General features: G+C 33.4%; 1 protein-coding gene across 4 annotated transcripts in view; it reads left to right on the forward strand.

Annotated features, from left to right (window-relative positions):
• Positions 1-26,410, forward strand: part of CCSER1 (coiled-coil serine rich protein 1) — a 1,332,111-nt gene that overhangs the window by 902,433 nt on the left and 403,268 nt on the right. The gene's annotated exons all lie outside the window — the stretch shown is intronic.

Genomic DNA, 26,410 nt, shown 5'->3' on the forward strand with positions numbered 1-26,410 from the left:
TGCCCTGGTAAGACTACTGATTCTAAAACTTCCTTTAATTATTATCCCAGATGCTTTATAAGGAAGGGAAACTTTTAATAGTACCAAACATAATACCATATCGTTTATGTGGTGTATATTATTTTCTAATTCTAATGTACAGGCTTAACCTCACCTTGATTAAAATTATTTCCAGGCTAAATGTGTAAATGCTATATTTTACTTTGTGACTCAGGTTGTTGGGTGTAGGGGGATGGTGGGATATTTAATTCAGTAAATCAATATTTTCTTGTTGCCCAAAAGGTAATTTTATTTTTGGTGAGATTTATATAATAATTTGGGGGCAAAAGTGAAGATACTTTGTCTTATAAAATGAGAAGATAAATGTAACCCTCCTCCCTATCTGTGGCTTCTCTTTCTGTAAAAACGTTTTTCTTCTGATTTTAATACATGGTGTTTGCCCCTTCTTTCCTTGCTCTTTTAATTTTCAGTTGTGTGTTTGTAGTATTTGGCATTTTAGTTCCTTGTAAACCTGTCATTTAGGGTCTCTTTCCACTTATTTGCTGTTTTCCATCCAGAAGAATCTATTCTTTTTGAGGGATGCATAACAGTATGCTCACACTGGCAAAAGAGCTGGAGAACGTGAAATATAGATAAATCTTCTGAGATTTTTCACGTTGTAGGAGAGCGAGGTAAGAAGCACGTGGTCATCAGTAAAGGCAGAGTGGGAAAAATTAAGTACTGTGTAAGGAAGACCTCAGAGCCATTTACAGGTTTTGTGAGGGTAAATACTTTCTCTCAGATGGGACTAAAATGGATCTACTTAGAGACTTAACTCATCACCTTCGAAGTGAAAGTTCACACCCAAGCAGGACTGCCACAGTGTATTTCTGCTGATTCAGTGCCTTTGAGGACATTCAGTTTGGGTTGTATTACTCAGCTTCTCACCACTGTATCCTAGTCCAAGAGCAACTGTGTGTCTAAAGAGGGGAAACTTAAGTCCATGTACCCATGTAATGACGTTGCTAAATGGTAGCAAAAGTCATCTTTTTAGATTAAGATTTTGTAGATTTTCATGTTATTTTTAAAAGCCTAATGACTGGCTTTTATTGAAAAGAGTTGCTGTTAAATTTTATTGCTTAGTTTTTCATTTCCTCTCATTTTATTTTTATTACAAATGCACTTATGGGTAAGGAACATGTCAATAATGTATATTAAATTAAAAATTTTTTTTCTTGAAAGTATTTTATGGCTTGTGTGAAGCTCAAATTTTTAATGACCTACAATTTAACATATACATCTGCATAGAGGGGACAACCTTGATTTGGGCCTCCTCCCTGAGGTTAGTGGAATAATTGAGAAGGAGGTAAGATCATCCAGTTAATGATAGCCCGGTAGTGTCTTCACTTGAGACCCCCAATCCAGGCATAGAAAGTAAGAGTCAACTATTAAAATTCAAAACAACCGCTTCACTTCCTGTCTGGGCAACACTGGGTTACTTGGGCGTATTTCTATCCAGCCTAACACTCACTTTAGTTTTCCCCATGATTGTAAAGTGTAATACATTCTGTGGTAAGAAACTTCAGGGAAGTATCAGACAATTAGGTGAACTATGTTGTGGACACTTCTGTCAAGTCTCAGTGGTAAGTGATCTGTAAACGAGAGTGTAATTCCTTCTTAAGAGCTCCCTGATCTCTCTTGCTTATGAATTGTGACAGGTATCTTTCTGATTCCTGTTTGCTGTGTTCTGTTACTTTCATGTATTACAAAGATGTATAATATACTTCTGATTATGTTAAATTGAAATGTGTGGATTTGGAAAACTCTTACTCAAAACATCCTCTTAGAATTTTTCATCCTAATGCTATTGTGATTGATGAAGACTGAATGACAATGATTACTCTTAAAATGAGTTAATTTGTCTTAGTTCAAATGACAGATGTTCCCAGTAGGTGTTGACGGATGTGACACTGGGGCCTCTTACCAAATATTTACAAGAAGGTTTAAGAAGCGTCAATTAAAATGTTCTATTTACCATTTGAGATAATGACAACAGTTAGAATATGCATGGAAAATTGAAGCAGGCAGTAATATGCTATTTAGCTAAGTGGTAAATATTACTAAAAGGCTCATTGCTAGACAGGAAGGCCAGATTTGAACACTACATGCCATATAAAATATAAATTAAGAAGAAGTGATTAAGATATAAATTACCTCCTGAAGGAAATAGAGATGAGCAGCACCTAAATTGCTTGTATTGTGAAATATTTGAAAATAGGTATTAATTGTATAAAAAACCTCAATTACATTAATTTTTTGGTATATTTATACATGCATACCATGCATGTAAATTGAGGGTGCTGATCATAATAGATAATAGCAAGGTTGTTTAAGAAGGGAGATTAGTGGAATGCTGTGTGAAATGTGATTATATAACTGATATTCCTTTCTGATTGTAAGTGAACTTCCTGCCTGTAGTGGGATCTTATAACTCATAGAAAAACCTCAATGAAATTTCACTGGATATGACACATAGATAAATCATATTTCTTTTAAGGAATTTCTGTTCTCCTAAATACAGTGCTTTTACTGTTAAGTGTGGATAAAATCAGGTTACTATCAGTTTTCTTAAAAGATTGTATAACTTTGTTATTTTAAATAGTATTATATTTTCCAAAGTACGGTTTTTGTTAACTTATTAAAGATTCATCTGTGTGTGCATGTGTACCTGTGTATGTATGTATGCATGTGTTTGTACACACTAATTTTGAATGGCAAGTTGTCTTTATTTTCACCTCAGCTCAAAAATACTCGACCATCCATATTCTGGATATTTTATATCACAAGTCTAAATACACATGATGTGGGACTTTATATCATGGAAAAGGAAAACTATTGTGGTTAGATATCTAAATCAGGATCAAGCATTTAATTTCAGAAATTACACTTAATGTGGCAAGCTAAGCTGAGAGACAGTGGTTATTGGAGCTTTTGGACTATGGGTGTTGTTGGAAGTTAACAGAGATTCCAGAACCATTGATGCAATGGAAATAAAGTGCAAGCGTGTAATGATCAGGAATCACTTCTACATAATTGGCAGAGCTCAGATCTCCTCAAAGTGATGAGCAAAGTAAGTAGAGATTATGTTACCATTCTTCAGCTGGAATTCTGAAGAAAGATTAATATCGGTACACTTGAACATTTTAAATAAATGGTTTTGTATTCTTGTAAGACAGATATTGAAAATGCTCCTTAAACATCTGAGAGAAAATGAACATTTCTGATAATTTCTAGAAGCATTCTTTAGAAATATGCCCCCAAAACATTAGAGATGTATTCATCCCTTTACGAGAAAAATCCCCTGTTTTAGTGTGGAAATTTTTCAGTTAATTATGTTTGACTGTGCCAATGATATTTTAAAAAATTCTAGTTTTACCTGGGGGATTGCAAGTATAAATAAATATATTCTGATAGACACATAGGAAGACGTGGACATTTCAGATCATTAAAATAACTGATTTTTGAATGTGTAATTCTCAAGAAAATCATGGGCATGCCTTACAATCTGCCTGCTTTGTAGTCATCAGAATGCTTCACTAACTTTCTCTATTGGACTACAGTATCCTCACTTTGCCAAAAACCATAAATGGGAAATTATAGATGATATGAATTTCTGATACTTAAAGAAACATAATTCATCAGAGATATTTGAAAAAGGTAGATTGAAAATAAAATGTTTAGCTCAATGCTATTTCCCCAAGCTGACTTTATATTTAAATGTATGAATCATTTAAAATAATAATTCATGATTTGCTATTTATGTAAAGTATCACTTAAGCATATAATATTCCTAAAGAAAGTGATTATTTTATTCAGATAAATAGTGGATTTTATGCCTTTGCTAGTACAGTTGGATAGACTTTGCATTGTTTATGCCTTGACAGATTACATGTTCCTACTTGAAGTTGAAGGTCATTTTAAAATTTGAGCCCCAAAAGGGAGAAAACTCAAAGAATGTGATCAATGATATTCTGTATTTCAAAATAATTTGTCTCTACCTGTAATAGTAGCACAGGCGTTATTACAAGTGGAACAAAATTAAAAATCACCATTGTTTTCTCTTTCCATTTTTAAATTAATTAGAATTATTATGCAGATTATTTTGGATCTAAGTTATTGTTTAAGTTAAGAAAACTTGCTACTATTTCTCCCACATCCAACAGACCACTGGAGAGAATTGTTTTCTAAAGAGAGAAAAGAAGAAAAATATGTGAGTTTTAAGAATAGAACTAAAATCGAAGAAAGTGTGTTGTTCTTGAAAATGAGTTAGCAAAAAGTGTTGAAGGCCATTGTTCTCTTAAAATCTAATGTTTTACATAATTTGAAATTATAGAAGATAACTATTTCTTTTATAGCTTGGTGAAAATCTTCACCAAGAAACAAATCATGATTACCAGTTATCTTTAGTAATTTTTCTGCAAAACTTACTTCCATTTGCATGAAGTCTTTATTGTTTAGCATTCAGAATAGACTGACTGTTTCCACTTTTGTTCAAATTTAGCTATCCCATTCTTGGTTGATGTAGAGTTTTGTAGAATAAGAGATTCTTTTATAACCTCAGTGATGACACAATTTGGGGGAGAAATATATATTGGCTAATATTATATTATTCTTTGAGATATAAAAGCTGAGGCAGAAATAACTCTTCCTTTATAACTAGAATTATTCAGTGGTTCAGTGGCTCTAATTTGCCACTAAGATGTATCTTATTTACAGCTGGATTCTGAGATCAAGAGACCTTTTAAGGACTCAGTAAAAAATAAAATATCCCTATTTTTTTTCCTTTCTCGGAATTGACAGGCAGTAAAGGAACTGAAAAAATCTTTGTGCTTATGAGCCAATATTTAATTGAAAGAATTACAATTTACAAGCCCATAATAATTATTCCTGTTTCAAAAATGTTCTTAAAGGATAAAATGAGTTAATGTGTGTAAAACTCTTTGAGCAGTGCCTGACACATAGGAAGCACGCAATAAATGACAACAATTTTTATTACTATTATTATTTTCCATACCATTTGCTCTTCCTTTCATCTTTCCTTCTGTCAGAGACAATTTGAGTGTCATGTTGTTGGGAGATTTTACTGTTTACATGGACTATCCTATAATCAGTGATATCTAAAGCCTCGTCTTATATTTTACATTCTAAATTGGTTCTCAGATGACAAGTTCCTGATAGGACAGCAAACAATATACTTGGAATCTGTCATTGAATCTCAAAAATTCTTAATTCCATAGTTCATATTACAGATGGGAGAAAATTTTATTTACCTTTCACTTACAGCATTGTTTACAGAGAGCAGTGCCTAAGCGCTACAGGTTTTATAAGCTATTTTTCACATCCTGTATTTTCTGGGTGGTCTTCAAATTGGATTTTGAAGATCTCTTCTATGCTTGTATACCATTGAAATTCCAAGGAACTATCCAAAAGAAACCTGTTGGTTAAGCAGAACTAAGCTTATCAGCTCTACATCAGTAAGAAAGAACACATTCTTAGTAGTATTTCAAATAAGAATATCAAAATCCGTAAGAAGTGCACACTATTCAATTTTTTAAATCTTTCTTTTGGAAATGTTTGACTGATTATCTAGATTACAAATTCTTAGAGTATGTACATAGTGACAGAACAATTTTTCCTAAGAGAAGCAGGGAAAAAAAGAGTGAGGAAAGGAGAGAAGTGAGAAGGAGCCAGCATTGGACAGACATGAAACCATCACTGTGGAAGGACAAAAGAAGCCTTAGATATAGGAAACCTATTACACACACACACACACACACACACACACACAGAGCTGCACAAAAGAGTATTTACAACAGGTTTAAACAATAATTTGAACCTTAGTGAATTCCATCAAGCATCAGTCTAGCAATCATGTTCCCCAAAATGGACTCTGCAACTTCAGATTGTACTCGATGGAATTATATCAGTTAGAGATATAGGCACATGAGTTAAAATATAAAGCAATCAGGAATTTGACCTAGAGGGCCAAATAACTTGAAAAGACCACATGAAAATTTTGCTTGGGCAACCTCCTATCTTAAGAACTTGGCCTAAGACCTGATGAGGGAATTAAACTCTCTAACTCTGAGCAGAATGAAACTAATTGGAGTCAACAAAGATAAGACTGAGGAAAATCCTCACAAGGTTTTGAAAGAATACTCAGGTAAAGTTTGTCTAAAGGAAATCAGTCTAACAAAACCTAACTCCAAGCAGTCCAACCTCATGAGTACCTGGAGTTAGACCTCTTCTTACTGACTCACAATGGAAAGTCATGAAAACAGACAGTCACGTTGTAAGTTACAGATCAGGTATTTTCATCTAGAATTAAGAATTTTCAAAGTTGATTAGGTTATCAAAGGATTACTAAAATCATTCTTATTCCTAGGAGGCAGAAACTCTGCATTTGGGAGGTTGACAAAAAGAACTTAAAGTTTAGACCCAGGGTGTATCTCACTGTTGCTCTCCGAGAGACTCCTGAATGGAGATTTCAGCGGCCTCAGAGGAACATATTTCAAGTAGAGGAGCTTAAGTCAGATTGCACAGGGGTTTCGCTGGGACCTCCCTTGTATCTCCACAATTTTTGACTCTTGGTCTGACAAATGATCACAAAGAAAAAAACTTTTCATCAAGCAAAACTGAGTTTGTTAGAACTACTACAATAAAAAAAGAATACCACATTGACAAAATTTTAGTAGGTCTCTAAATGGAGAGTTTAGGGGAGGATATTTAGAGGGTGTTAAGTTACAGGCAGGATGATTTAAAGGCAAGTCTTGTAATGTAGGTAATAGGTAGAGATTAGGCAGGTTAGGCAGAGTTTATAACACTCTAGCTTTGTATTGATGTGCACAAGTGAAATGAATGGAGATTCTGACCTCAGAGTTCCGAAACGCAATATATTTTCCTCATTTATGAGTCTTTTTTGAAAAATATTTGTATATAATTAAGGATTTGTAATTTTAAAGTGGATTTTACAAAGAAATGAGGACTAAGAAGGGTTACTGTAGAAAGATTTTGACTTTCTAATCAATAAAAATTTAGATATCCATTCTTATAAGACACACATATTATTTTTAGAATCAGTTAAACCCTGGAGATGTTTTCAGCTGAAAAGGCAAAAACAAGTTATGATTTTTATTTCACTGCCTTATATTTTTATTTGAAAGCATAGTGTTAAACTCATAGGGATCTTTTTGGCATTGTTGTTTTTATTTGTGTATACAACCTATGATGCAGTTATTTTTTACCCTTTACCTATGTCAATTAATATAAAAGGAAAATACTACTCCATATGGTTGAATTGATTCAGCCTGTTTTCATCAGAGAAGTATTTATTCATACATAAATGAGAAGATCTCTTATGATTCCTTTCTTAATTACAAATAAAAGCCAATAGCCACCTCAAAAATACACAGAAGAAGATAAACAGTTTTATTATTTTGATACTTATCCATTACTTAGCAAGAGAATTTCTTTTCTGTTTAGATTTATGTTTTCATATGGAACAAATAATCCCCATGTAAATATTCAATTATTGGCTTTGCTGACAAACGTATTAAAATCCTGTAAACCTACAATGGGAACTAACTACTTCTCTTCTCTGAAGAACTTTCCTGCCCTCCTACTCTCTGCTTAGAAGTAGATCCCCAAATCTCTTTCCATTCTTCCATCATCCGTCCAGCTGAGGACAATTTTTTGACATATGTCTATTTTCTGTTTACTTCCTGTCCTCACACCCACTTTGAGACAGTTTTTGGGACATCGATGCTCAGTCAGCCCAGTGGAATAGGAACACTCCCGACTAGTTCCATTGCTGTCCTCCAGTTATACCACAGGACCCCGCAGTCCCTTGTCGGTGATCACCACACTGTTACCTAATATGTAATCTAAAACTTCTAAATAAGGTTACCAGTAAGCGGAAAAATAGTGTATTTATAATTATAAATATTATACTGTTGAATTATTATATAAACAATTGTTTTAATTATATTAAAAATGTTAGGATTAGAGAATTTCAGACTCACACAAATAACAGTTATGTTCAAAATAATAGCTATAAATAAAATTGCTATTGCTTACTATATTAGTTTGCTAAGGCTGTCATTACAAAGTACCATAGAATGGGTAGCTTTAACAATGGAAATTTATTTTCTCACAGTTCTGGGTCTAGAAGCCAAGATCAACGTGTCCATAGGTTTGGTTTCTTCTGAAGCTTTTCTCTTTGGCTGGCTTTCAAATAGCTGCCTTCTCGTTGTGTCCTCACATGGTCTATCCTTTGGGTGTTCATATCCCCAGTGTGTCTTTGTGTGCCCAGATTTCCTCTTATAAGGACACGAGTCAGCGTGGTTGGGGCCCACCCTAGTGGCCTCATTTTACCTTAATTATCTCTTTAAAGGCCCTATCTCCAAATACCGTCGCATTCTGAGGTATTGGGGGTTAGGACATCAACATATGAATTTGGGGGGACACAATTCAGTCTATAAAACACTCTAAAAGTAATACAACTGTACAAATCATTTCTCTCAAAACAGAAGCTTTCTCTTTGCCCTTTACCTATTTACTCAGGAGTGTCTTGTCTCTTCAGTAACATTAAAATTTAGTTACATTTAAATTCCCAACAACAAATATAAACAGTAAATAGAAGAATAAAATAACACATGTAAAGAATTTATCTGAAATTCTAATATCCCAAATGCTCTGAAAACTGATATCCCTTCATCAAAGGGAGGCTCAAGCTCATTTGGTGGCCCAAACCTGGCCTGAACTAATATGAACCCATTTATAGTCTTTCTTTTTCCCACTTAGCATGAACATGTATATGTTTTACTACAGAAATATCAATGTGTTTGTACAGAATGCTGCTCCAAACCCTGCTGGGAATATTCAAAAGATGTGGCATATGCTCTGTATTACTATTTTAAAATCAGGGTAATTCCAAATTACCAGATATATTTGACCTGAAGAATTTTGGATAAGGCATTGTAGATCTGATATAGGATACATTTCACTCTAAAACCCTAAAAATATAGCATCCTTTCTTTTCACAATATACAAAAAAAATTTGAATTACCCTTGGTAAGTGCTTTGCGTGTGCTTATTAGTTCTGTAAGCACTTTACATATAGTCACTCATCATAACAAACTTTTGAAATAGCCACTATTATCATTTTCATTTCAAAGAAGAAAAATCCAAACAAAAAATGGCTTAAATAACTTGCCCAAGTGTTATAAGTGGGTGAAGCCAGGATTGAAACCTAGGAAATATGATTCCAGAGTAAAAATTCAACACTGCACTATGACTTATAAGAAGAGAAATTAATACATTTACTACAACTGGATATTTTGACTCTTGGCATTCCTCATGAGAATTATCTAAACTTGCTAAACAATCACATTCACTGTCTCCCCCTCTCTCTCTCCTTGCCTACTTATTTGTTGCATACAGGTATTGTCTCATCCAAGACCAAGACCACAACTACTCTTTTGTTTTCGTTAGGAACTAATTGACTACAAAGAATAGAAACCTACTTAAAACTTACATTAAATTGAATAGTGTCAGGTACATCCATTTGCAGGGAATATATCTTGATCTTCTGGAAAATGGATAATAATCAGCTCCTTTTCTCTGTTTCTCTGTTCTCTAATTCTACATCATTCTTCTTTCTGTGTAAATTAGGTAGCTTCTCTACCTTTTTTTTTTTTCTTAACATATACTTTGTCCCTCATGACTACCACCAAATGATGGGCTCAGCTATCTACTCTGTAGCTGGACAGTCACTTCTAAATATAGACAGTGTGGTCTAATTTCCCCTAGCTCATCCACACGGTTCAATCAAATAAATATACTTTAGCAACAGGAACTAGGATTAGAAAAATGATTTTTTTCTTTCTCTTTTTTTCTCTTTTCTTTCCTTTTATGATATTCAAATGATAAAAGCACCATTTAACTCATCTTTGGATTTTACCACTTGTACTGTGGTAGAAGAGCCTCATGGTCTGAATGTTCTCTTTAAGATAATTGTGGTTAGGGAAGATATACTGGTAGTAACTCATCTGGAATGAATGTTGGGCCACCATTTTCATTTTCTTTTATTATTTTTAAATCAAGAGGGGATGAATTAGGAAAATACAAAATTTACCTGAAACATGCAGTTGGTGCAATTTTCCCAGGCTCGGACTTCTTAACCAGGTCCTGATCATCATTGCAAAATTAGCTTCTCAATCATCCCTATCTAAATCTATTACATCTTGGGGGGCGGGGTTAGCTTTCACTGATTAAAAATAACATATCCTATGAAGAAAGATAAATGTTGACAATATGGTAAATTAAAACAGTTCTCTATCCGGATTTATTTATCCAATGTATATCTAATCCATTGTATTTATTAAACCAAATCATTGCCGATACATGAATCCTGAACATTAGCGTGACCTGTACTTCTCTTTTGTGTACTCAAGGGAGTGGGATCAGAGAGTATTCCACATGGGAAAATTCAGAGTGCACTTGCTTGACCATTTCTGTATGGTTTAGGGGTAGACAATCACAAATAGGACCTAGAGGAATATCTTCTAAAACAGTTGAGAGAAAATATAAGGGTTATTTGAATTTGTATTTATAAGTACTCAAAAATGTTAAATTCAAAATAAGTTAATGATATTTAGCAGTTTTAACTCATCCACCTATTTATAACTGATGCCATTGTCAAACCAAATCATGAGTATTGTCCTACGCTTGGATATGTTAAATTAAAATATAGATTTACTTAATATTCTAGAAGTCTGGGATTTTAGAAATTAAACACATTTGTTGAAACATGTGGAATTAAAAACTGGAAAAATGGTTCTTTGTACCTTTCTTGCTTCCAATTATAGCCTATCAAAGATGTGATGTTGCTTTCTCCTCTAACAAGTTACATTTGATAATGTATTAGCTCTGGTTTACTTTCTGGAAGTAAAGGTCACAAAGAATATTGAGAGTAAGTAGTACCTAGTACAAAAATGTCAAAAGTGTACAGAGGTCAAAAGCAACAGGGGAAACAAATGATCTTCCAATTTTGCCTTGAAAAAGATTTTACTCATCTTAGTGAGTAACTTTCGATGGATAAAAGGTGATAGCCATCAGTTCCAGAATTGGCAACAGGAAAGTGAACATGAAAAGCATATTTAAGAAGCTAGCAGGTGAAAAGAATTCAAAAGAACAATGAGGTGCTGCCTGGAGAACATAGTAACTTCAGTATTCATTTCTTGAGAATGGAGTAATTCATAGATGTTTTTGTGTAGCACTCACTCAGACAATTTGAGGTCAAAGAAAACTGCAGATGATTTAGGTGTTACTGGAGCCATTGACTTCAATAGGGTCATAGAAAAATTTGTAAGAATTTTATATATGTTTGCAGACGGAGACATCTGTGGCACAAAAATTCATTAAATTTTCCCTAAATAGGAAATGACTGTATAATAAGAGGCAGTGTGGCATAGTGGGATTTTTAGAGGGCGCGTATTTTGGAGCTTTTATTACCAGTTTTACTCTTTGCTCAGCAACTGATGTTGAGCAAGTTGCATAATCTACGTCACTGAGGTATATAATCTGTACCTCAATTTCTTCATTTAAAAATTTAAATCCATAGTTGTACCTTACCCCATAGGATTGTTATGAATAGAGAAAATGGGATTGTATATCAAAAATAGTGATCTCAATGTAAGGTACCAATAAAAATACCCCATATGGAAGTTTTAAATGCTGTTACTGTTTATGGTTACTGTTACCTTGAATTAATTAAAAGACAGTAGACATCTGAGTGTAAAGCCACTTACTCAGCACCACATCTCAGATTGAATATTGCCTATTGAAGGAAAAATTCCCCAGGGATTCCTACTTGCAAAAATAGTACTTGATGCTTGGTTCTACTATGTTATTATGTTTATCATATTGTATTGTGAGTCTTTTTGTGTCTCCACCATTCTATCACTTAGACTGAGTTCCTAGAGAACAGAGTCTTACTCTGTTTCCATCCATAAAACATGGTATAGTTCCTGATATAAAGTAAGCACCCAACAAGTGTTTGTTGTGTTAAATCTTGTTCCTTTTTAGAATGAGCAAGAGTTGGGTTTAGAACACCTATGCTAGTCTAGATCATTTTTTCCTTTTGCCTTTCACATATTTAATTAATTAATATATTTTGGCTTCACTCATAATTAAATATTAAAGCTAATAAGCATATTTAATTTAATTTTTTCTCTTTAGCCTACTTAAAGAGATAGATGCTGGTAATGGTTGTTCACATTTTAGGTGAATTTGAGATATACAAATTTAAAATGGTGAGAAAAATATTTATAAAGCTCCAATTGTGGGGAAATTTTTAATATAGTTGAATTTCTAAAAATTTGTCAAGTTTCATAATTGCAAATCTGATGATCCAAGTGAATTTTTAACTTGTATGATGGGGCTAATTCAACTGTTTGAATTAGCCATTATTCTTTGTCAGGATTAAATTACGCAGGGTTTTCAGGCACTCGTCATGTTCATCTCATACGACCACCCTGAACTGTGATTCCCTTTTGGACAGATAAGGCTGATTCAGGTGCAGAGGGGATCAGCTGATTGCCCAAAGTTAATCAGTGTATGTAAATTGAGTACAGAGATTTTGAAATGATATAATTAAATGGTATTTCAACTAATCTGTGATAATTAAGGAAAGATGCTCTTTAGAATGACACATGAAGTGATATATGAATTTGAGGACCAAGAGACTGAGCATTAGCATATAGAAAATATTAGTCATGGGGCAATAAAATTAATTGACAGACCAGGTTTGGTTTTGTTTTTTTTTTTAGTATATACAAACATGATAGATGAAAAAATAAGAGAAGAATTTGAATTTTAAAAATAAAATAGAGATTATATATATTTTAGGAGGCCATAAATTGAATAGCTCTTCTTTTCAACCTGACAACACTTAAAGTATAGAGTTAATATCCTAAATTCATAAGGTAGTCTATAATAAAAAACAAAACAAAACAAAAAACCGAAAACAAAATACCAAAAACATTAAACCAACTGGGCTCTTTTCCCAGAAAATCACTGAAGCAAGAAATACTTGTATCAAGAGAGAGGAAAAGAGAAAGAGAGAAAGAAGAAGACAATAAAACAAAATATGGAAAGAAACCTAGCTGGCCAGATTTAATGAGAGAAGTGGAAAAGTTGTTCATTTTATAGACGGTCAAATAAAATTTCCCCTCCGACCTAGGAAGGACTACACTCAAAGCATAAAGCAGAGTTTTCAGTTATGAGAGGAAAATTCAAATACAACTTATTTCATGAAAACTGTGGGAAACTTTATAGCTTTGCTTTTATACCTTAAATTTAGTTTAAGTGTATTTTTAAAAGTTATGTTCTGGTTAGTTGAGATATTCCTATTACCAACCTATTTCCAAAGTCATTTTGTTGTCTATGTTTAGAACTTACTAAGGGACTGTTCTGAACAAATTAAGGGTGAGTCCAGTTCTTATTTAGGGCTTACTAATTAAGTTATGGTGTCCCCTAAGGTCCTGACCCTGTCTCTTCGCCCTTCCTCTTTTGACACATTTTTTTCCTAGGTAATCTTATCCACCCTGGTGGGTGTAACGTTGGCTACCTGCTGATGTTCCTAAGTCTCCATCTCCATCCAGATCTCTTTCCAGACCTCTGTCTATTCACTTATCAGACATTTCTATTTAAATATTATTTAAATTTTAAAGATATGTAGAAAGACAATTCGTAATCTTCATGTTCTTCCCTCCCCCAAACACCAATTTCTTTTCTGTTTTTTTAAATTTCTTTTAATGACATTACTTCTTAACAGTCCATTCCAGAAAACACAGAATCAACCTCATTTCTTCCTGCTCCTGTATGTCCCCACTCATCACAGTCAGTCCATTCTCCACTCTACTTCAGATGTCTCAGTTATGTTTCCTCCTGTCTATCCCTTTTCCACTGAATGAATTTGGATCTTCATTACGTCTGAAGGGAAAAATCATAACCTTTTAATGGGTTCTCCAGCTTCTCTTCTTTCCCATCTCCAATCTACCCTCCACACTGTTGCCCGAGTATAATTATGAGCCTTCCTCACTAAAGGTGTTACTATCTTCCTGTCACACAAAGAGAAGGGCTAAACTCCTTAGCACATCAACCAAAACTTTAGCAAATAGGCCTTAACTTATTACCATTTTAGAAATCTCTAAATTTCCCCATTTCTCCTTCAGTTAAACTATAATGGGGGAATTTTATTTATTCTTTAAGACCCAGGCCAAATGGCATATCCTTTGGCAGAGTGAGTTGCCCATTCTGTAGCATATTTGTACTTTTTCTTACTGCTATTGTAGACATAATTACATTTTTTATAGTAATTAGCTAACGTGTCTGGTGGGCTACAGCCAGAGCTTCTCTAGGGTAGGTATTGTGTTTTTTACATTTTTGCAATCCTCAGAACTTGATTTAAGGGCGTAGAACACAGGAGATATTTAATAAACGTTTGCTGATGGAATGAATGCATGACTTGGGAAGCTCTGTGAGTTTCTAGGGTGGCCTTCTTGAGGTTTGCAGGAATTACCACTAGATGTCACTAGCACATTTCCAATAGCAGTACCTGAGGCAGGGTGAACTAACCTTTACTGAGCACCTACTGTGTGCCAGGCCCTTTTTAATAATTCTGTGAAAAAAAAAAAATTCTGTGAAGTAGGTATTATTATCAGAAATCTACCTTGGAAGCAGATGCTTGGAATGATTAACAGGTCATACAGCTAGTATGATGTAAAGGTAGGATTAAAATCTACAAGTGTCTGCTATCAAAACCTGTGGTTTTCAACAGTGGCAGCCGCATTCTGTTTCTTTTCTGATAATTGAGCCTCTGGCCTCCACATGATAAATAGCATATGCCACCTTTTCTAACAAATTAAATCTTTACTGACAAAATAAGCTGTTACTGGGTTAGGCACTCTTACTTAAGACCTTTGGAGTTAAAAGTCAGAAACTTTGCTTCTCTAATAAGCTTTTCCTGAATAGTTTGTAAACAAACTACCATTCAAAGAAAGCTTTTTAATTAAACATGAGAAAGTAAGTTTTGAACAAGAGCAGTTAGATTTCTATATTATTACTAGTTTTTTTTTTTCAATTAGCATTTGAAAATGGAGGTCTACTGTTTATAAGGTGATAGATTTAGTAATTAGGCCTGAATACATGAATAAAATATAGTCCCTACCTTCAACAGCTTGTAAAACTATGATATCTCCTTGATGCAAAGTCAGGAACATCATGATATTCTTAACTGTGGAGGGTATTTAATCTGAGACTCTGAAGTTTAAATAGCATTTAGAGATACTAATCCGTTTGATCATGTGACCATCTATTCTTGGACCTTAAATACTTAGAAGCCCATACTTGAGCATGGTGAAAGTGCACTAGTTCCTGCCTACTCACTCAAGATGTCATGTTTGATTTTTAGACCCAACTCTGCCTATACAGAGTCCCAAGCAAGACCCAGAACTTGAGGAGATATACATTTGTAGAAGTTCCAATCAGAGAACAGTTGTAAGAAAGTATGACGAGACGGTGCTTAGACTTGAATGCTTGACTTGCACTTGGATGGCCCCAATCATCATATTTTCCAGCCCTAAGCACATGGTGGCATCAAGGCGGTCAGCCGTTATACAAATGAAAGAGAGATGAGAGAGAGGGAGGTAGCTTGTGCCTCCCCATAAATTTTACAGCTTCTCTTTAGTTTAGTCAACTTCTGTATCGTATCAGACTCTTTAAACTTTCTGCCAAATTCAGTAGTGGTTGTTAATATTTTTGCTTTTGCTACTGTTAATTATTTAAAGACGTTAAACCGACAACTAATTTTAAGTTGTACATTTATATACAACATGATAAAGTTCTCCACAGATTTTTTTTAAAGATCAGGAATTAATGTAGTCATGGAAACAGTTTCTCTCCCTCACTTAATGTTTTATGTGTGGTGAGCTAGAATTTTATGTGAAATTAAATTATGTGATTTGAAAGTTATCAATATAAAAGGATAATACATCTTCAATTTATTCCAAAAATTAGAAATAATGTCAAACCCCTATATTAAAAATGCATAAAGAAAAGCATAATGTCAAAGGTAAAGGGCCAACTGAATAATAAATTGTGTTTATGTTATTTGTACAGAAAGGTATCTCTTTAGAAAAGAAACAAGAATACCCATCAACCTTGATCCAATATTTGCATTGAATTGAGAGTTTTAAATTCTGTGAGGTTATTAGCAACATGTTTCTCAAATAAAATGTGCCCAGGTGGTTCTCCTTTCTTATCAGAAAACAGCAACAGCTTATGTTTTTTAAAAACTGATACATCTAGAGAAATGCTCGGTGTGTACACATCTTCCATCTTTTACTTTCTACTTTTGCCTGGCATAGTGTACATACTCAAAACGTTTATTTATTGAGATGTTGAATCCATAAGTAAATGAATGGTTGGGTTAATCAAGAAAGTTAGAGGAAGATTTGGTGATCATTCAGTGGCTTCCTTCTCCTGCTCCCTTGCCATCCCTGCTATTTTGCCCTGAAAACAAAAAAAAAAATCACTATGGAAGCTCTAGGAATCCCTAGTATATAGATTGCATGCCCTGAGAGACAAGACAGCTTAGTGATTGCGAATGACCTGGAGCAAATCCCAGCTGTCACTTACTAGCTCTTGTAAAAACAATAGCAAAGCATTAGAAATTGTGCTTCAGTTTTCTCATCCTTACAATAGGAGGTAATAACAATATCTACCTCATGGGGTTATTGTGAAGATTAAGTGAGCTTGAATATGCAAAGCCATTTGAACAATATATATCATTAATGTTTTAAAGGTGTTTGTTGTTGTAGTTAAAGAAAAGTGCAGAATCAGAAAGGTTAGGGACAAACTATCCAATAGATTTCCTGGTTTTTTTTTTTTCTCAAGTGATAAGCAAAACACAGGGGTCCTTTTTTATTACAATTAACTAGATTCACTGAATCGGAAGCTTTGAAAGTTTAGTTTAGTTTTGTTTTTAATAATTCCAAGAGAAAAAAAATGAGTTAAAAATGATTTTACCTAACTATAAATGAGAGTTAGATTAGTGATTTTTAATAGTTTATTATATTTATTAAGCTATTTTAATATAGTCAAGTTTTTATGTTTCTTTGCTCTAAAGAAAAAATGAGTAAAAACTATTTGTGAGTCTGTCAATGCATCATACCTAAAGAAACCTTCTGCATTCAGGTCATGAGCCATAAAAAGGTACCACCTGATGGCAGAATGTTCTGATTGCAGGTAAAAAGCTAGACAAAAACAAGCAGCTTTTAGTGCTAAGCTGACAAACGGAAACAATGAAGTAGCACCATGCATTCCCACAGCCTCCATTTATTTTTGTAAATCTTGGTTTCCTATAAATGAGCCTTGAAGCTTAGCAGGACTAGAAAACAGTTGGAGATTGTGAATACAGCCATTGAAGGTGAGTTTCCAGAGGTGGGTTCGAATCCTGACTTCACCTCTTAGCTGTTGAATTGACTTTAAGCAAGATAGTCAACTTATTCATGGCTCAGACTCTTTGCTTAGTAGCTACCTCGGAGTTATTGTGAATTAAATAGCTTGTTTTTATAAGGTTCTTAGAATCGTATCTGATGCAGAGGAAGTGCTTATTAAGTAGATAGAAGTACTATATTGCATATGCATTCCAGTGGCGTTTATGAGACCAAAACCGTCTTTTAAAGATATATTAGTGGTTTCTCAGGTGGTTCATACGGGGTTACAAAGTCCAAGCTCTGAAAGGTACTTCGCTTCTGTAACCTTGTATTGTAAGAAGGAATTTTATGTGGTGCCAATCAACCAACACCATAAGGTAGAAAAAAAATCACTAAGAGCATCAGTCTTCTGTGGTGTTAACCACACTTAAAAAATCCTGGCTTTGCTGCTCATCACTTACATGGCCTTTGAAGAGTTATTTATTTTCTTAAAACCTATTTTCTTATTTTAGTTCAATAGTAAGAAAAGAAAAAAATATTATATGTAATTTGTATCATACTTATTTACTTTCTAGCAAAATTCAGTGGCTCCTTCTCTATCAACCCAAGTGATTAAGACTTGCCATCTTTGATAGATCAAAATACACACCCAAAATCTGTTATAAGTCATTTTATATTTATATGGTTCTAAGTTTTATTGTATATTAGATAGCAAAACATTTACATTCTGTATGTCCAACAAATATTTGATTTTCTTCTTGATATATCTGAGACTGAATATTTTCTTCCAATCATTAATACTGTGCTAAGGAAAGATGCATGTAATTGTATGTATGGGTACTCCAAAAATAAAAGTACAAATTTTAGAAAATTCTAATGAACATTATATCCGTTTTTCTTCTCCATTGGGGTTATCTGTTTATGGAAGAAGTAACAACTGTAGTTGTAGAGATTAATCTTCAAGTTTCTTCTAGACTGGATAACTTCATAGGAAGCTAAAGCACTGAATGGAAAATAAACTTTTATGGATAAACACCTTTTTATATTTCCCCAAAGAATGCCTTCTGTTTATATGAACAAAGGCTTCATTCATAATTATACTCCAGTACTCTTTCTGTTTTGCATAATACCTAACTTGCAACTTTCTCGTTGATATAGGTGTTAGACTATGTCATTTTGAAGATGAGTATTATGATCAACTCTTTCCAATAGTTTTTTGTAGAAGAGGTTTTCTGTAGTAAAATTTAGACAAATTGTTCAAATTTCGAAACCTTGATAATATAGCCTCATTTCATTCACAGGCAGTCTAGGTAAGGAAAATATGCTCTAGGATTCTCAGTGAATGTGCCAGTCAGTGTTTAAAAGATAACTAAATTTCCTTCTTTAACAGAGTTGGGAAAAGTGAGTTCTTGAAGTTGCAATCTGCAGTTTTGATATTCATGTATAAAAGGGGGCAGATGTTCTTTTCTGCTAAATCATTCCCATAATACATTTACCCTGTATTCAGAGATGAATATGCTTACTGTCAAGCCTTGGCAGAAGGTTTCAGGAAAACATTGATTAAACCCCATTTGTGAACAAAGGAGAGAAGAAGATTAGCCATTTAAAATGTAATGTTCTTTCAACCTTTTCTTAGCCTCTCTCCTCTTACACATTTTCTTTGATTCATAGTATTAAGCCTAAAATGAACTATCATTTTTAATGTATTTTCACACAATTTAATTTATATATATAATATATATGTGGTCAGTATCAAATCCCTGAGAACATTGCTAGACCACCTTTTTAACATTAATCTTCACTCATATTTATAGAATTTGTGTAGCTTCTAAATATATCTCAGAGATGTTAAAAAGAGGATAAAAAATAGTTAATTAACAGATTCAAAATATGTTTTCTATAATCAAAATAAATGACTGGGTAAGTTCGTGAAATCAGTATTTCAAACCGGAGGTAACTCTAGATGCTGGCTAACAAGTATTTTGTACAGGTTATATATGTATAAATAGAAAAAAATCAACAAATATATGAATATTTATTATTACACAGTAGATTAATAGAACTAAGTTTATAGAGGTACATGGATAAATAAAATAATTGGTATATGGTAGGTAAGTAGATAAATAGCTGTATCTATACGTAAGTTATAGTATGTAATTTATGTTTATAAATATGTGTGAGTATAGCATGTTTTTAAAAAAGAATTCCTAGTTAGTAAATTATGAAAAAAATTAGATAGGAGGATATATCAGGGACTGGGAAGTTTAGAAAAGTGGAGAATTTCAAACTTTATGGTGTTTTATAAACTGTCTAGTTTCACCTCCATAATTTCAAAATATACTGACTTGTGCAACTGAATTTACATGATGACTAAAATAGTTTAAGCTTGGTTTAAATATAACAGATATTACTTATAAGATATACATCCGAATGGGGGGAGGTATTTACATTTTTAATAATTTACATGATAATTTGCATATAATATTCAAGGATCAATGACTATACCAGTTTTTTTTTTTTTAATGCTATTCTTGTCTGCTTACATTCTTTTTATTTATGTATGTATGTATGTATGTATGGCTGTGTTGGGTCTTCGTTTCTGTGCGAGGGCTTTCTCTAGTTGTGGCAAGCGGGGGCCACTCTTCATAGCAGTGCGGGGTCCACTCTTCATCGTGGTGCGCGGGCCTCTCACTATCACGGCCTCTCTTGTTACGGAGCACAGGCTCCAGACGCGCAGGCTCAGTAATTGTGGCTCACGGGCCGAGTTGCTCCGCAGCATGTGGGATCTTCCCAGACCAGGGCTCGAACCCGCGTCCCCTGCATTGGCAGGCAGATTCTCAACCACTGCGCCACCAGGGAAGCCCACTATACCAGTTTTAATCCTTTAATTCAGTATTTATTAAATTCTTGCTATTATCAAAGAACTCAGAGTTAAATAAATTTTTGAACATGATTCTTGACCACAACAAAGTATAGTTGGAACAAAATTTGTGTATTGTTTGTGGAAATAATTGCATGAGACATAGGCTTCAGAGAGAGAGTTTCACTATGTAATTGTATCAACATGGTAATGACAAAAACTGAAAGACAGTGAGGACAGAGTGAATATGAAGGATGCTTTGACCCATTTTAGATACTAATTCAGTGTTACCTGAAAGGAAGAAACAAAGATGATTGCAAAGTTTTAAGTGTGATAGGGCTAATTATGTGACAAATAAAAGGAACTCAGAGGAAAGCTAAAATGTGGGTGATAGTTTAGTTTTAAACATTTTTAAAAGATAGAGTGAGTACTTGTGAAAATTCTCACTGTTTAGTTCATGAGATGAATCTGTCAGAAGATAGAACAATTCTGGGAAGGCATCTTCAGACAGGAGATAGTTGAATCCAGGAGAGAAATTGATATCTTCAGTGTGTAAGAAAAATAACCAGATCACCATGAACGGATACTTGACTATATTTACATGTCCAGTATGATTAGGAGGAGGAACCTGAGATGGAGATGGAAAAATCATCAGAAACAAACAAACTAAAATCAAGATGGTGTTAGTAATCAAGGGGAGGGTTTCAAGAGTAAAGAATGAAACCTCAGAAACATCTGTTCTCTTTTTTGTATTCTAAATAGAGAAATCTCTCTCTTTCTCTCTCCCTCCCTCCCCCCTCCCCCTCCCCCTTCCCTCCACCCCAAGCCCACCCCCTGCCTCTCTCCTATTCTGATTTGGAAAAGGGTCATAAAAAAATGGGTGTTTAAAGTGTTTTGATGTTTTAATTTGCATATTTGGGCTTTCTTAACTAAGTTCTGCATCTTTTGTCCTCATGTGAGGACTTTAAATATTTCTCCCAGGGAGACGCAAGAGGGAGGAGATATGGGGATATATGTATATGTATAACTGATTCACTTTGTTATAAAGCAGAAACTAACACACCATTGTAAAGCAGTTATACTCCAATAAAGATGTTAAAATAAATAAATAAATAAATAAATAAAATAAATATTTGTCCCTCCTACTCCCCATTGGAGATTTATGTTATCTTATATTATCAAGCTCAGTGATACAAATGAGCTCTTGTAACCTTTTCCCTACTATTACCAATTTGATGATTAGATTCATGATGGCAAAATGATAATGAAAAATGACTTGTTTTTGTTCCTAGTCCATATTCTTGAATATTAATCATTCTACTAATATAGATCAAAAGATTTTTCCAAGCTCTGACACTTCCAACACAGTCTAGCATTAAGAATCTATCTGCTCCGTCACCTGAAGAAGCTGTTAGCTAAGAGGAAATGCTCCAGAGTTTCTCCCTGTTATAGTAGAAGAATATGACTGTTAATTAGTGTTACCATTTTAAAGACAGGTGACACTATATGTAAATAAATTAAAAATATGTCACTTGGGCTCTCTGCTGCGTCTCCACCAATTGAATGAAAAGATCTTTCCCAAGTTTTCAGAATGTACATTATTAATTTTAGCATCTAATCATAAATAGGGATTTTGAGTGAAAATACATTTAGTTTCTTTTAACTTTTAGATGATTTATACCAAGAAATATTGCTTAAAAATACAACCCTTTACTTTGAAAAGGAAAGTACTTTTCAAAAAATAATTCATGCCAGCAATACAATTGCTCTCAATCATTGAGAAAATTTTGGTTATAGTGTCTGTTTATCACAGATACATTGACTACCTTCTTTCCCAAAACAATCACTCAAGTTAGACATTTTAAAAAATTTATTTTAACTTTCTTTCTGGGCACAAGTAAGTTCTTTCAAAGAAGAAAAACTATATGCAGTTCATTTCTAGGTCACAAACCTTGCATCTAGAGGAGTTCCAAAAGTTAATGAATAACCAAACTTTTTTTTTTCCATTTTGCACTTTAAAGGATAACACAAGCCACAAGTATTTTATTTTTTAAAATAGGATAGAACATAGACTTTTAGAATAGAATGTAGACTTATTACATATACTGCTTCTATATTTTACCTGCTAGAAGCAGCTGTATTTGAAATTTGAAATGTTCCCAAACTTACTTTTAGTTAAAACTAAAATACATGTACATTGTTTTTGCTTAATATATATTTAAAGCTATATTAAAGAGAAAATATAGCTTTACTATATGTTACTCTTTACTTTTATTCCTAGCTTTTTATAATCTTGATGTATTCCTGTTTTTTTTTTCTCACTCATTTAAATATGGATTATCCTTTCTACTCAAAACTATTGGAGAGCCTCATTTGGAAATTAATTTAAGACTACCCCCCTAAAATAATTTCTAGTGGATTTATTCTGACATCCACAAATAGTTAATTTCTAATTTCATCATATGTTTAACTGATTCACTTTGCTGTACACCTGAAACTAGCACAACATTGTAAATCAACTCTACTCCAATAAAATTTTTTTTAAAAAGTCAACATACAGAAAAAAAATGATTCATTATATATGATACTTATCACTCCAGTCCATTTTACATGTGAAAGATCATTTTGGGCAAAAGATTCTAACTTATTTCAGAGAGAATGAAGAAGAAAATACTTGTGTGGTTTGTTTCTCCCAAAAAGTTACTTAAGAATTTTGAAATTATTTTTTAACATTTTATAAACATATCCCACTTTGTTACTTGGGATGAAATTTGGATTCCGAGCAACTAATTCTATTTCAGGGATATGTGCATGTCTTTAAAAGTTAGTATAACAAATGAGGCCTGATTGGTTATGGTTTGGATAAAAAAGTCAATAGTAAATACTAATGGGCCACCTGATACTATCACTAAGTCTTAACCTGAGCTCTATTAACTTTGCAGACTCGTAGATACAGAAGTAATTATTGACCAAACTTAAGATAGTTTACTACTGACTCTCATTTGTTGAGCTTAATGATCAACATTTCCATGAAGGTATATAATTTGTTACTAATGTGTAACATATTTCAGCAACTTGACAGTTCTTTTCTGACTTTTCCACATATTTTGGTGCCTTAGTAATGTACAACTTGAAAAACCATTTGCAAATATCAAACATGTTTTCTATTAGTTAAACATGATTCTCAAAAGATTCCTGTTTTTAAAACGATGCAAACAACCAAAACTAGAAGAAACTCTATCAAATATAATCTGAGGCAAGTGATAACCACAGCCCATCACTATAAATACAGATCTTATTCCTTTGGGAGAGTTTTTTGCTTTCTTATTCCAAAGAGATAACAGTACATTTAACTAATTACCAAGAAGGTCAAAGGCAAATAATATTTTTTTGTGTCCCTGCCCCTGACTTAGCATGTTAGGAAAAAGCATTTATATTAAAAAAAAAAAAAAAAAAAGATGAGAATCTGACACAATATCCTTCCCTCCTGAAAGCACACAGTCACTAAACAGGCTGTAGGACAGCAAGTCTTACCTTGAAGGAAGGCGGTAGTTTTGATTGACATCTTAGAATGAACAATTTTAAGTTCTGCATCAAGACTATTTCATTACTTCAAATGACTTTATCTAAATCTGAGCAGAAAATTCATGGGACCTGGCCAAATTCTTATACAGGTCAGATTTCTACTCTATTGAATAAATATTGGAAGAACAGTGGGATAAAATTATAGCTGGGCCTTTATTGTGCTACAATCATGCTTGTTCAATGGTATCTTTTTATGAAAACCAAGTATATTTCACTTCAGCTCTTTTACTATATCTGTTCCAATGAACATACCCATGAATTTTATGAACAAATTGATTTTCCTTCAAAGAGCATAGTTTTCATTAAGTATTTCACATTTTGTCTCATTACTCACTTTGGAGTTTGATTAGTTAGATTCATTACAGCACTGCAACATAAAAACATTTTTCATTCAAGGAATTGCTTGTGATAAAAAATACAAAAGAATCAGTAAATTATTTATCAGAATACTTGAATTCTTTGTTGTAATCTAAATGCTTTTATAGGAATCAGAATTTTGACATGAGTATAGTCGTTTTACTGATGTAGGAAGTTATTTAATATAAAATGAGATAATCACCTTTGTATTTAATTAAGTAATTATGACATTTAAATGTCCCATGTTATAACAAGGAGTTAGGAAACCTGGAGTCTGACATGAGGTCCGGCCCAGACTAGACACCTACTGAATATTCCTTAATTTTGTAAATCCTGAGTTTGAGCAAGTTGCTTAATCTCTCCGTTTCCTCATAATTAAATGCATTGTGTGATACTCCTTCAGAATAACTATGCAATATCCCTGATTCTATTCCCTTACAGTTGCTTCTGTACTAGTTGAAGGGAGTTAAAATTCAGTTGTTTAATTTTGTGACTATAACAATTTATAAAAAGAGAGTACCTTAGAATTTGCTGTATGTAACTGAGACAGATTTATGTATCTATGAAATTACAATCAGTGTTTTGGAGCTAACATTGATATAGTGTCAACCTAATTTAATTAAACCCAGAACTAGTAGGCTGGCACTGCCTCAATATTTTCTGCTGTCCATTCTTTTGTTTATCTAATTATATACCATTATAAAGAGTTCATATTCACTGTGAGCAGAACACACTGTCACAGATTAAGTGCAGTAATAGAATTGCTTTGAATGATGACATCTGTCTTTTCCATGACTCCTATGGATTTCATTGCTAGAATATGTTACTAAAATATAATATTTATCTTACTCTAAAGTAAAATCAGTGCATCCTTTCCTGATGCACACACTGTATACTAATTGTTAATATATTTTTCCATTCTAAATGTTATTAAACTGTAGTAGAGTATTACTGCCTTAAATATTTTAGTTATTGTCATTAATCCTCTTCAGAAGGGAGATACATCCATGCAACTGAAAGTAATATAACTATAACAGCATGAGAAATCCTGCATTGTTTATTTTAAAACTATGTCTGGCTTAAAAAATTAGAGATGCATATTTTTCCTATGAGACTCATCCTACTGACCTGAGTACATACTTTCTCATACCTGCATGCCTTTACACATGCAGCTATCATCTCTGCTCAAAATGCAGTTCGATGTCCTCTTCACCCCGTTGACGTTTTCCATCTGGCGAACTCTGAGGAGCACTTTAAGACTTGACTCAAGCAATCTCCCACTCAGACTGACCTAGCAGTTGCTCATCTGTGCTCCCACTCCAGGATATTCTTGCCTCAATCATGGTACATAGTACAATGTATAAATGTACCTGATTAACTCATTATCATTTCACAATTTGATAAACTGTTTAAATATAAGAACTATGTCTTATTATTTTTTAAGTGTATTTCATTGAAGTATAGTTTATTTACGATGCTGTGTTAATTTCTGCTGTACAGCACAGTATTTCGGTCATACATATATATATATATACATTCTTTTTCATATTCTTTTCCATTGTAATTTTTCACAGGATATTGAATATAGTTTCCTGTGCTATATAGCAGAACCTTGTTGTTTATTTGTTCCGTATATAATAGTTTGCATCTGCTAATCCCAAACTCCGAATTCATCCCTCCCCCACCCCCTCTCCCCCTTGGCAACCACAAGTCTGTTCTCTTTGTCTGTGAGTTGTCTTATTTTTATATCTTAGCACCTAGAACAATCTCTGCCATAGAAGTAGACACTCATTTATTGTGTATGAATGGATGAACAATTGAATCAACAAAGATTTTCATGTTTGGTTTGCTAAGTCTCAGTAACCAGAGTTGGGAAGACTTGCATGAAGTTAAGCATCATGAACTGAGCGTCAAAGTCTTTTTCCTAGATGGATTTACATTTTATGATATCAAAGCTTGATCCACTTAAAAATATTTTCTGACATATCTTGAACAAGAGAAAAGCCTTCTTTTATGCTTTAACCTAATTCTGTTATCCTCCTTTGAACTACCTTTCTATCTCTACATG

This window comes from Balaenoptera acutorostrata, chromosome 5 (assembly GCF_949987535.1).
Source record: "Balaenoptera acutorostrata chromosome 5, mBalAcu1.1, whole genome shotgun sequence".
In the NCBI taxonomy this organism is placed as follows: domain Eukaryota; kingdom Metazoa; phylum Chordata; class Mammalia; order Artiodactyla; family Balaenopteridae; genus Balaenoptera; species Balaenoptera acutorostrata.